At 47.0% G+C, this 13,595-nt stretch overlaps 1 long non-coding RNA gene across 1 annotated transcript; it reads left to right on the top strand.

The window, feature by feature from the left end:
- Positions 1-2,077: 2,077 nt before the first annotated feature.
- On the top strand, positions 2,078-7,040 carry LOC130541145 (uncharacterized). Its single transcript, XR_008955189.2, has 3 exons — positions 2,078-2,233; positions 2,448-2,526; positions 5,046-7,040. It is a non-coding gene; the product is annotated as an uncharacterized LOC130541145 (long non-coding RNA).
- The last annotated feature ends 6,555 nt before the right edge of the window (positions 7,041-13,595 follow it).

Raw genomic sequence — 13,595 nt, 5'->3', positions numbered from 1 at the left:
TCATGTGCTGAGCTTGATAGAGAAGGTGACCTGGCAAGGAACTGAAGGACATCTGGCAATGTACTGAGTGAGGAACTGAGGCCCACAGTCCAGCAGTCTCCAAGGAATCAAATCCCACAACAGCCATGTGAGTGAGCATGGAAGTAGATCTCCCCCGGTCAAGCCCCCAGAAGGACCCAGCCCTGCGGACACCTTGACCGAAACCTGTGAGAGCTCCGGAAATAGAGGAACCAGGTAAGCCACACCTGGATCCAGAGAAACTGTGAGACAAGAAATGTTGTTGCTTTAAGCCACTAAGTTCTGGGGTAGTTTGTTAAGCAACAATCAATAATAATACAAATGTAACCATGTAGGAAGGGAATCAGCTCAAATAACCTTTGAACACTGTTCTCTAACTGTGCTCTCAATTAAATACACTCTAAGGACAACAAGAACTTCAAAGAAACCTTGAACTTGAATGAATAGATAGTTGTTGATAGTAGGATCAGTGTAATTCTGAAACTATTGAGCAAATATGTTGATATTAGGGGAAATGGGGTTCTCACCGTGAAATCAGAGAGATATGATATGGAATGCGGGAATTGTGAGAAAGAACTTTGTGATGTTGGATTTAATTTGGAGGCATCAGAATGAACTCAAGTGTGTCTTCTATTTACTGAAGGAAACTAGAAATAGCAATACCTTTGTAGTAACAAGCGCACCTAGAACATGTATTTTGGCTTTTATTTTATTTTATTCATTTTTGAGATAGTATCTCACTCTGTCACCCAGGCTGGAGTGTAATGGCATGATCTCGGCCCACTGCAGCCTTGACCTCCTGGGCTCAAGTGATCCTCCCACTTCAACCTCCTGAGTAGCTGTGACTACAAGCATGCGCCACCATGCCTGGCTAATTTTTGTATTTTTCTTGGTGGAGACGGGGTTTTGTCATTTTGCCCAGGCTGGTCTGGAATCCTGGGCTCAAGTGATTCTCCTGCCTTGATATCACGGCTTTTAAATACCATTTTCCACTGAAAGGGATCAGGTCATCTTGGAGAAATGGATGGTTTAAGGATTTGAACAAGGAAAATAGAAGATGAGTCTGGAACATTTTATTGTGTCAGAAAGTTAGGAAGTTCTCAAAGAATGAAGGAGGCACGTGTACAAGGATGCAGGGGCCAGCTTGCAGGGGTCCACCCGGCTAAACCTGGGACAATTGGAGCATTAAAAAATGCTCATGCATAGTATTTAAAGTAAGAAGAGAGCAGTGGGAAACCCTTCTTTACCAAAGAATGTTAACAGTGTGAAAAAATACATAAATTTTAGAACTCCGTGTTGCAGTCATCCCTGCAATATTTGATTCTGGCAAGGATCATTAATGGATTCCAAAACTACTGGTTGAAAGTTTACGAGAGAAAGGGGTGTTTACATACTCCCAAAGTACTATCCCACAGATTATATTATTTACACAGGGAAAGGAGTTCTTTAACAATAGAAACATCTAGTGGATCCCACCTTAACCAACTGACCAAATACTTAGCATATTCAGTAATGGGACCAAGTGACATCATATGTCCCGTGAAGAGATGCAATGGACATCTCTTTGTGATGTGACTGCCCAAAAGGCTTACCCTCAATCAGATGGTGAGGACATCATTGGACAAACCCAGATTGTGAGACATTCAAAACACAGTTGGTCCAGACTTTTCAAAAACGTCAATGTCATTAAAAAGGAAGGAAAAAAGGTAAGGGGCTGTTCTAGAGCAAAGGACAGGAAAGCGGTATGAAAACCAACCACGAAAACATGTGATCCTCCTTGGATCCTCACATAGACTGATGGAGGCAGACGTCCTCCTTGTCAGTGGGCACAAGCTCCCCTCCTGGATGCCTTGATTCCAGCCCAAAACTCAGGGCCATCCTCCCCACCCCATATCTATGGCATTTTGAGGGTATGGAGGAGGGAATTGTAAAGCTATTTGCTAAACTTTCTCTGGACGTTCCCTCCCTCTCCCTGACCACCCCACCCCACTTCCTGGCAAGCATTCTGGCTGTGATTTCATCTGGAATTACTGGAATCACACTGTCTCCTGTCAGCTTTCTCTCCCTCCCCCGGCCCTCCTGCTGATGAGAGACAGGAGCGATGGATGGTCTGAGTTAGCGGGGTCCGGCACCACCCAGCGCAAAGGCACTGCACTCACGGACGCCAGGCACATGCTGGCTCACCTCCTCCATCCCATGCCTCCCCTGTCTCCAGGTCTCTGTCTCTTACTTTATTTTTCTCTCCACCTCCTTGTGTCTGCCTGCCTAAAGATTTCTGATGCTTAATCCTCCTCTGTCTCCCTTGCTGTCTTTCTCTGTCATTGTATCTCTTGGCATCTCAGTTCCACGTCTTCTGTTTCTCTCTCTTTCTCCACCTATTTTCCCTTCAGAAGCATTTTCACCCCAATGTCTCTGTATGTTCCTTGCAGCATTCCCTCTGGAATACATCAGCACTGTTGCCTTTGAGGCTGGCCTGCTTGAATGCACACCTGAGCTCCGGATTCACAGGTAGGTGTGTGACCTTTCTTAACTTCTCTGGGCCTCAGCATACTCCTTTTTACAGTGGGAATAACAATAGCACCTCTCACACGAAGTTCTGGAGGGAGTTGAAAAATTGGCACAGGCAAGCACTCCATAAAATCTGCAGTGGGCTAGAATCCACACTGCATACCTTGGTCACCACAGCCCCCCTCCTGCCTTACTCCAACCAGGTCTTCTTTGATCCCTGCTTTCTTCACATACTCTAGCCTCATCCACACCTTCTTGTTTCCAAACATGACAAGCTCACTCCCACCTCTAGGCCTTTGTCCTTGCAGACCTTCTCCCTGGGAGGCTCTTTCCAAAGACTTTGACAGCATCTACTTGTCACATCATTCTGGCCTTCTGGCACTCTTTGTGGTGGTTTTAAAATATGTCATTACATTCTTTGACACTCCTCCCTTCAAAAGGCAATGATTCATTCCCCTCTCCTTGAGTGTGGGCTGGACTTTTTGACTTGCTCTTGGAGAATAGAATGTGGTGGAGAGGGATGGTGTGACCTCTGAGATTAGGTCATAAGTGAAATTTCAGCTTCCCCCAACAATTTCTTGGATCACTCACAGTGGAGGAAGCCAGATGCCATGTCATGAGGCTGCCATGTCATGAGGGTGCTCAAGCAGCTTTCTGGAGATGTATGTATGGAGAGAAACTGAGGCCTCCTGCCAACAGCCAGCACTAACTTGCCAAGCATGTTTGTGAGCCACCTGGGAAGTGGAGCCTTCAGCCCCAGTTAAGCCTTCAGATGAGACTGCAGTCCTGGCCACCATCTGGACTGCAACTTCACAAGAGCTCCTAAGCCAGAGCCATGCAGATGGATTCTTGGCCCCCAGAAATTGTGCCACTACATTTTGGGAAATTTATTATGCAGCCATAGATTACCAATACACTCACTATTTCTTTTTTCTGATGCCATACTATATTTTTGTTTGCTGATTTTTTTCCTCCATCTCTCCCACTAGGCATTAAGTTCCATAAGGGCAGTGACTGTGTCTGTGTGGTTCATCCGTGTGTCCCCACAGCCTGGCATATGGAGCTCACTAAGTAACTCAGGCATGGGTAAATGGAGATCAGTCATTTTAGGCTCAGCCTAATAAATCTCCCTCCTATGGCTCTCTCTAGAGAGAGCAGTAAAATTTGCCCAACTTCTTTTTCTGTCTTTCTGTATTTGATTTCTTACACTTTCTGTGGCTTTCTGCTTAGTTTTATTCCTGGCTGCCTGACAGAGGGTGGGTTTATGCAGCTAAAGAGTCACCTGTGGGAGGAAGGGCTCTGTGTGCTTTCTCCTTTAATAAGCTGTGTCCAAAAAAAAAAAAAAAGAAAGAAAAATAGCTCCCCTTTGCAAAAGGGACGAAAATAGCCAGGATTTTCCAGGATTTTAATGGAGATGGGAGGCGGGTACTGGGAGGCTGAAGACTGAGGCAGCTCTCTTCTGTCTGAGCAGCCCCAGTCTGATCACTGAGCAACCCCGGTCTGATCACTTACCCACACACCCACACTTGAATTATACTCACTTATTCATTTATCCATCTTTCCACCAAGTCAATTGTTAATTAATTCCCTATTTATTATTTGCTTATCTATTTATATATTCATTAATTATCTATCCTATATTTTTTACTTATGAATTAATCCATTTATCCATCCATGCACTCAACTATTCATCCATCCATCCACTCTCCATCTATCCACCCATCTATACATTTATCCATCACTGATCCATTCACCCACCATCCACCCATCTTTCCATTCATCCACCCATTCTTTCATGCATCCATCTATCCATCCACCAACCCATCCATCTACCCATCTATCCACATATCCATCATCCATCCATTCACCCATTCATCCACCATCCATTTGTCATCCATCTATCTATCCATCCATCCATCCACTCATCCATTTATCCACTCATCTATCCACTTATCCATCATCCATTCATCCACCCATTCATCCACCTATCCTTCCATCCACCCATCTATCCACTTATCCATCATCCATTCACCCATCCTGCATTCATCCATTATCCATTGATATACTTTTCATTTAATCCAAACACCCTAATGCCTTTATGTTAATTAATGAATTTATTCACTTAGCCATGTGTCTATTTATTATGTATTTTAATTTATTAATTTACTAAGCTTTCAGTTCTATTCAGACCCCCGAGTATTTACAAGTGCTACTACTTTGTGCCAAGTGCTATGTTAGGTTCTGGAATTAAGAGGTGAAGGAGACAGACCTGGTTCCTACCTGTGTGCAGTTCACCCCACTAATTTCTGGAATTCAGGTGAGGAGCTGTTCATGGGAGGTCCTGAAGTCAGCACAAAATTTCTGCTCTCTAGGGACTCATGATGTGACAGAGCTGGATCGTGACACCTGGTGCTGGTTCTACCACTGGAATCCTTAACTTCTGGATGAGCCTCAGTTTTCTTTTCTGGGAAATGGGGACAATGTTGGGAAAATCTTCTTCTTTTTTTTTTTTTTAACAGAGTCTCACTCTATTGCCAGGCTGGAGTGGTGCAGTGGCAGGATCTCGGCTCACTACAATCTCCACCTCCAGGGCTCAAGCCATTCTCTTGCCTCAGCCTCCCAAGTAGCTGGGACTACAGGTACACACCACCACATCCAGCTAATTTTTGTATTTTTAGTAGAGATGGGGTTTCACCATGTTGCCCAGGATGGTCTCGATCTCCTGACCTCATGATCTGCACATCTTGGCCTCCCAAAGTGCTGGGATTACAGGCGTAAGCCACCGCACCCAGCTAATAAAACCATCTGGAATGACCTTTGTCACTGTGAACACAGTGATGCAGTGGCTTTATAAACTCTAGAATGTGCTACAATTATGTGTGTGTGTGTCTGTATGTGTGTGTGTGTGTGTGTGTACAAGGTTTCTTTTGAGTTTCCTATCAGCCAAGCATCACACCACTGGGGAACTAGCTACCCTTGCTCACTTTTTGCCCGGATCCCTAGCAAGGTCTCTGGCATCTTGCTGTTATACCAGAGAGCACTTGGCAGCTATGAACAGACCAAGTGGGCTCTGGAGGGTTGAAGGTGCTTATTACGAATCCGGGGGGTCTTAGGGAGCTAGCAGTCTTTCCTCCTCAAGAAGGAGATAATTATTGTTTAACTTTCATCTGGGCAGTGAATGAGACATTTTTAAACACCTCCCTCCCCATCCTAGAACCTCCAATTCCCAAGGTTAAGTGCATCTTCGAAGTTTATTAACCAAGAACTACTGTGGCTCAGGTGATCTTGGAATAATACAAACCTGCCTTTTAATTTTCACTGAGCTCCTTGTATGCTTTGTGATCCCAGGGAGATTGTTTCACTTCTCTGAGCCTCCATTTCCTCACCTATAAAGTGCAGCTTAGAAATACTTCCAAGGCTGTCGTTGGGAGCATCACATGGGCAGCGTGGGTGCCTAGTAAGTGTTGGCTGTTGTCATTCAAGAAGGATGGTGTGAGCCTGCACATGAGTCAGCAGGGGAGAGAAGGCAAGATTCTGCCCAGAACAAGTCAAGGAAAATCAGATGCAGTTTTCAATTATTGAGTCACAGTCTCTCGTGGCTTGGAAGGAGATAGAGGATTCCTCCTCCCAACCAATACCTTTACGATGTTCTTTCCACACAGCTCTGTGGTTTACAAGGCAGGCTCTGCACTTCATCCTGTTTAATCTTCAACCTGCACGTAGTGTGAGTGGGGTCCCTCCACCCCTTTTTCCATCAGAGCATTAGAACAAGCAGAGTTCTTAGAGCTGGTCCAGTCCAGAGATCTTGGACCGGGGGCCTGCAGGCTGGCGACTCTCATCTGGTCCCAACCAGATCAGGAAAGCAGAAACTCAGTGAAGCCACATGGAGGGGCTAGTGTTGGGTCCTCTGGGTGGAGCCCAAGAAGCTTGGTGGGCACTCAAGACCCCTCAGGACCAGCCCCACTCCCCTGTTCGATTCCTTCCTCACCTTGTTCCTCATTCTCAAATCATCGTGAACTCTGTGCAAGTCCCAGAATGACCCTGGCTGTCTTGGCCTTTGTAGAAGTTGTTCCTTATTCCTAAAATTCCCTTCCACTCACTTTTTGCCCAGATCCCTACTCATCCCTTTTTACCCAGATCCCTTTTTACCCAGATTCCTATTCATCTTTCAGGTCTCAAGCCCAGATGACGTTCCAGGAAGGCCTTCCCTGCCTGGGTGGGGTGAGGGGAGGGCATCTTTGTGTTCCTAGAGACCCCTGGACTCCCCCTACCACTAATAAGTCTGTCTTGAGGTTGTCTGTGCCTATTTGGATGTTTGCTTCTCCCCCTAGACCAGAAGGTCCTTGGAGACTTGGTGTGGGCACCATTCACTCCATGTCCTTAGACCATAGGGTAATGACAGCATAGAGAGATGCTCAAAGTCATCTTTGAATGAATGAGGAAGGAAGGAAGGAAGGAAGGAGGGAGGGAGGGAAGGAGGGAGCGAGAGAGAGAGAGAGAAAGAAAGAAAGAAAGAAAGAAAGAAAGAAAGAAAGAAAGAAAGAAAATGAATTTTGGCATAAAAACTTGGGTCTCATTCTTGCCCACCAATATGCTTTTTACAACATTATCTGGATGAGGCTCAGAGAAGTTAGGCAACTTTCCTGAGGTTCCCCAGCAAGAAAGAAGCAGAGCCCAGGGTCGGTGCCATTTATGTTGTCCAATAAAGACAACATTTGGCAGTGAAGAGGGCCCTGGATGTGGGGCCCAGAGACCTGGCTTGAAGCTTGGAGAAACCCTGTTCGGCTCTCTGGGCCTCAATCTCTGCATCTGTAAAGTGGGGCTGCATCCAGATGCCTTAGTGAGTGTCTGTGTCTCTGGGCATGCTCAGGGACACCTTCACAGGGAAAAGAAGCTCACACAGGTGAAAGGGAAAACATTCCAGGCCAAGAAAGGAGAGCTGGACCCATACAGGTGGAGGAACAGGAGGGAAGTCAGGCTTGAGCAGCAGCAGCAGGAAATGGAAGCTGAGGCTGGGGCTGGGAAGAGCAGCCCGAGAGGCCCTTCATTTCCAGGTGGGCCCAGTTCCCATCCTTGACCTTGGTTGTTCACCTCAAGATGTTTTCAGACGAGAGATACCCAGTCCACCTCTCTGGATCTGAAAGTGCAATTTTATCCCTCCGGATTTGCGTAGAAAACGTCTGGCCCCTGCCCCATCTCGTTTTCCCAGCCAGGTCTCAGAGCTCGGTTCACACGAGGCGAAATATTTGGACATCAGCAAAGCATTAAGTAATTGGTGGATTTTTTTTTCCTTTTCCATTTGCATTTGTTTGTTTCCTGCAGGGTTGCCTGACACTAGCTAGCCTTGAATTTGGTCCTGTTCTCTGCACAGCTGGACTCAGGGAGCCCAACCCAGATTGTGCATAGAACAGGTGGCCTGCCTGGGGGCCAGTGAGATGGTGTTGGGTACATAGCCAGCAGCGGGTGCTGCAGACTCCCTGGGATCTTGAGGGGGAAGTAAGAAAATGGGAGCAGGTCCCCCAAAACACCAGCAGACTGCACTCCCATCATGACCTAATAAGATAGTGCAGTTGACCAAAATAGCAATGTCATCCAAGAGAACACATCTTCCTACTAGCAACAGCCAACACAGGAAATTGAATGAGCCCAGGGGGCGCAGACCTAAGAGACCTGGCTAGCGTCTGGCTCTTTGAGCCTTGGGCAAGCCTTTGCCTCTCCTAGTATCTGTTTCTTCATCGGCTGTTTCATGAGTTGTTGTAAAGGTTGCCAGATTTAGCAAATAAAAACACAGGATGCTCAGTTAGATGTCAATGTCAGATAAACAATGAATTACATTTGTTAGTATAAGTATAGCTTCTGCAATATTTGGGACACAGTTATCCCAGAAATTTTTCTTTGTTCCTCTGAAATTCAAACTTAATGGGGCATCCTATATTTGATCTGGCAACCCTCGATGTTGTAACAATAAAGTGAAATGGTGTGTACACATCCTTCACGGCGTGCTTCACCCCAGGGAAAGTGATCAGAGCCCAGTCACCATTTCTGTTAGTGCCACACCAGGAATACTAGATATTAAGTGCTAATACTAATTTGTTAATATCAATTACTATATTATGAATGATTATTCATATAGTTAATTAATATTAATCAGCACAAATATTAAAACTCATCATTTACTGAGTAGCTACTATGCTCCAGGCATGTCCTTCACATGACTTCATTGTCATCACATCACTCAATGTGAGAATGCCATTGTTCCCGTTTTATTGCTGAAAGTCTCAGGACTCCACAAGGTTAAACGTTGGTTACAGCTGTGACCTGGGTTGCTGATAGAGGAACACTGTTCTGAGTTCCTTGCAAGGGCTGCCTCCTTAAATGGCCTCATCAACTCTGTGAGTAGATACTATTGCTAAACTATTACTACGATCTCTGTTTTGCAAATGGGGAACCTGAAGACTAAGACTTGCCCAAGGTCACACAGGCTCATCAATGGCTGAATGAGGCGTCAAACCCAGGCAGTAGGCTGCCTGGCTCCATCCCTCCTCTAGGCTGCTTTATCAGCCACATGAATAGATAGAACGAGGGCAAGTGTGGAGTGTGTCCCTAGAGGGAGAGCACAGGGCTACCAGGCTGTGGCAAGCAGCACACACAGGCACATCACCAGCCGTATCCCATTTAACCCTCTCAGCAGCCCCCTGTAAACAAAGATATCACTACTCCTATTTCTGATGGGATCTGAGACTTCCCTGGCTGTATGCAGTGAGTTGGTGTCAGGACAAATGTTTACAGAGTTCCAGAGCTGAGCACTGGAGCAACTCGGAAGGTCAAGATAGGGTTCAGCCATTGGAGTCCAAGTACCCACTTCTGCCTCCAACAGAGAAGCTCTGACACTTCCTGGCTGTGTGACCCTGGGCAAGGTACTCCACCTCTCTGATCTCGCATCTCCTTGCCTGTAAAAAGGGACTGGAAAAAAATACCTTCCTCTAGATAGAACTGTTGTAATCTTCAAATGACCCAATCCATGAAAAGCACTGAATATAGTGCCTACTAACAGAGAAACTGCAAAATAAATGTGAGTAGTTACGGTCATTTTTAGGCATCTGTCTTTGGGCTCCCTCAGTAGCAGAGCTTGAGATACAGACTTCATGGCAGGTGGTTCCCTTGCTAGGTGAACTCAGGATGCCCCAGTAGAGGAGTAGCCAGGGAGACAGGAAAAGAAGAGAGCAATACAGGGTGTGTGAATGAGCAGGTGACTGCTGCCGGCACTTGGAGCACGGTCCTGCTGGGGAACTCTGGGAGGCTGCACAAAGCACACCTGGGAGTTGTCTCTCCCAGGGGTGAGGGAGTTGGGATATTTATCCTCCAACTCCCCTACATCTCTGGCCTAATCCCTTGCACACGCCCAGTGTACTCAGTGGGCCAGAGAAAGCCCCTGGGCAAAGGCAGTAGTAAAGTGAGTGGGCATGGGAAGGGTGAGGGACAAGCAGGCATGGTCAGGGCACCCACTACATCTTGACAGAATCTCTGGAAGATTTCAGTTAAAAAGCATCCTTCTGCTAAAATAATAACAATGACAACAACAATGGCGTTGACAACGATAATAATAATTCAGGTTGAAAACCAAGGATATGATCTGCTCCCACCCGCCCCCATTCAGACTCCCAGACCAGTGTTCTCCTCCAAAGCTGAGAATGGGGTAACCAGCTGTCCAAAGAAGCAACCCAGATTTCCTTCGGCTCCAGGAAGGGCATGGAATGGCTCTCTGAGTTCTAGGAGTTGGTGCCACCAAGAGAGGAGGACATTGTCTGTCCTTCAGGCCTGTGCATCCTGCAGAGGCCGTGGTGCTAATTGCAAAGGTAGGGGACCCATAAAGCATTTTGGACGTCTGCTGGCAGCAGCTGGCTGAAGGCAAGTCCTGTCAGGGACCAGCACTCAGCTTTGATTTAGCGTCAGAGTAGAGGTTTAAAAGAAAAAGGAGGAGGAGGAAGATTCCATTGGGTTGAGCGAAAATACTTGCTCTAAGTGGTTGGGCCATGAGTCTATCTGTCAACCTGGAACAAGAAGAGAATTACTATTTAGATAACTATTTGCTGCACCTCCCAAATGTCTGGGGCTTTACCTGGCTTGCCTCCTTGTGTCCCCCAACCCAGCCACTTAAGAATAGGTATTAGTATTTTTATTTCCATTTCAGAGATGAAGGAGTGAAGGCTCAGAGGGGGAAGGTGACTTGCCCAGGGCTACACAGTGAGGAATGGTCAGAGCTGGGATGAGGACTTGGCACTGAATCCAGTGCTTATGCCAGCCAATAAGTAGACCCCTGCCTGACACAGGCTATGGGAATAAAATTTGTCTGAAGATGCACTGGGAGGCAGTGGAAGCTGATGGTTAGCTCAGGGCCTCTGGCATCAGAGTTTCTGCTTTATTTCCCAGCCATCCAGTTTTCACTAGCTGTAGGGCTAGTGAAGCGTTGTACAGTCTCTGGGACTCAGTTTCCTTATCTGTAAAATGGGGACACAAGTAGTACATTCTTCCCTGGATTGATCTAAAAATTGAATGGCATCAAGGCTTTAGAGAAACTAGTTGAGTCCATAAATATTCCATCAACACTAGGGGGTTTGATAACTCACAGGAGGCTCTTGGAGGCAGAAAATATATGAGCTTTCAATGGTGGAAGCCCAGCTGTTGCATAGGTCAGATGTAAGAGACCAGTCGAATCTGGTTGCAGAATTCCATGCCCTCTTTAGCAACCCCCTTAAGGAGCCTCCTCCTCCCAAGATTGCTTAGAGGAAATTACAAGTCACTGCCCAGAGCGTGGTAGCAGACAGCTTCCGCAGGGTCACGCCATCCAGTGGGCTGTCCCCACATAGCGTGCTGGTTCTGCGCTAAGCACTTTACATACTTTATCCTACAGAGCCTTAACTACAACCCCTGAGTGAGATCTCTTAGCTTTGCCATTTTATGGGTGAGCAAGTAGAGGTCAGAGAGGCAAGATCCTTTGTTCAAATTACAACAGCTGGCAAGCAATGGAGGCCAGGATGGAGCTCAGGAGCCCAACGGTCCATCCACCATCACCTGAGCTAAGAAATGTGAATTTTTTTCCTACAAATACCCGAGGAAGGTACTGAAGACAGCTTCGTTGCCCTGGGCAGATGGTCACCGCTTGGCCCTGCCTGGTCACAGCTAGTCAGCTAGACTGGATGCTTCTTTGTTTTTCTACAGGACATTCATGTCTCAAGGGACACCAAATCTAGAGACTCCACACTCCACAGAACTTCCAGCCTAGTCCCCCAAATTCAACCACAGCCTCGTTCAAAATAGCCTGTCTCTGGAACACACTGTCCAGCTGCTCCAGACCTTGCAAGATTCAGGAAGTCATCTATACCTTAAATAATAATAATAATAATAGAAAAGTAATAAAGAATGAAATCAAGTGACTTTACCCTGAATACCAGGCCACGTTAGCTCATGGCCCGGTTTTCTGGGTCAGGGACAGGGGTTGTGTGTGATACTCTTATGCAAGGCATTTGGCGGCAGAGAAACTCTAGTTCCTAAAGATTATTATTTTAACTAACCCAGTGTTGACGTGTCCAAAGGCAGCGGGAGGCTCTGAAGGGTTTTCCAAGAAAGCGTGTGTTTCTTGGGGTTATTTTTTCAGACTCAAGTTCAGGGAGGGGGACTGTTTTGCTCAACTCGTGTTTCTGGAAAAACAGGCACTTGGAAAGAGTTGGCCAAGGCAGGCAGGATGTGGAATGGAGAGCTGTGGGCCTGCGGGGAGGGGACGGAGGAGGCAGCCGGGAGAAGGGCCAGCACCCTTTGCTCAGTCTCTTCTTGAGCTGGGCCTTGGGAGCCTGGCCATCCCCGACCAAAGGAAGAGGCTGCTAGAAGATGAAAGCTGATTGCAGTCTCTGTGGCCTCACTCTTGAGAAATATGCTTCAACCACTTGGCCTTTCCCTGGAGCAGGGATGACGACAGAGGAGAGGTGGACAGACACCATCTTGATTGGCTTTTAGGCCAACCAAGCTAAGGGTTGCTTCTCATGGAGTGCTGTCTAGATATCGCTGACTCATTGCGTGCCTTGGTTTCCCCTCTGGGCTCAAGAGCTTTGAGCATGCTTTGTGTAACCCAGTCCCTGCTTGTCCCTCTAGGTTCATTCCACGTCACTCTCTTCTTCATGTGCTGGGGTCCAACCCCACTCACCATCCCTTGGACCCCAGAAGGCCCACGGCCCTGCCAGCCTTGAGGCCTTCCCTTCTGCCTGGAACCCTTCTCTTTGCTCCTAACCTACCTCTGTCTCGTCTTCCTGGCACCACTTGAATATCACCTCCTCGGGAAGCCTTCCCTGATCTCCCAAACTGAGCCAGGGCCTCCCTTGTTCTAGCATTCTGTATTTCTTTGGAGCACATTTCACAATTTAATTCTATAATTCCTTTTCCAGTGTCTACCTCTCTCACTGACTCTGAGGCCCATGAGGAGAGAAACCACGTCCTTCTCATTTACTGTGGTTTCCTTGGCTTCTCGCCTGACATACAAAAGGTGCTCAGTGAGCGAATGGAAACACCTCCCAAGCAGGGCTCACAGCAGTGGGTGTCCCAACCCAAGTGCAAAGGCAGAGCTCAGATTTGTCCTGCTGGACCCCAGGACACCAGGCAGGTACCAGACAGGTGACGGACAGATGGAGATGAGTTCTTCTACACCTTCTTAAGATTATGCAGAAAGCCACACTCTAGGGATAAATATATCCCACCCACCTTCATTATATGGTGATCACCAGTCAAAAGAGGTCATGTGCCTCAAAAGAAAGGTCTTTACTTGGTCTGTGAAGACCAGTCATTCCATCCCAAGGACTCCCTTCTTCCTCAAGGTTCCTTTATTCCCTCTTGTTCCCTGGCTTCCTTTCAGAATCCAATGGGGACAGAGACTTCGACAGACTCCCCACAGGGTCTCATGAGGAGACTCCTGTGTGTTCTCACTTCTCCCCTGCTCCTGGAGCCATTGTTTCCCCCTGAGACCCACAACTCTTTCAAGCTCAGAGGTGAGTCATCCATGCATCACGTGTCTCGGTGAATGT

Source organism: Pan paniscus, chromosome 23, assembly GCF_029289425.2.
Source record: "Pan paniscus chromosome 23, NHGRI_mPanPan1-v2.0_pri, whole genome shotgun sequence".
Lineage (NCBI taxonomy): Eukaryota > Metazoa > Chordata > Mammalia > Primates > Hominidae > Pan > Pan paniscus.
Note: the sequence above shows the minus strand (reverse complement) of the source record. Positions and strands in the feature narration are given on the sequence as shown.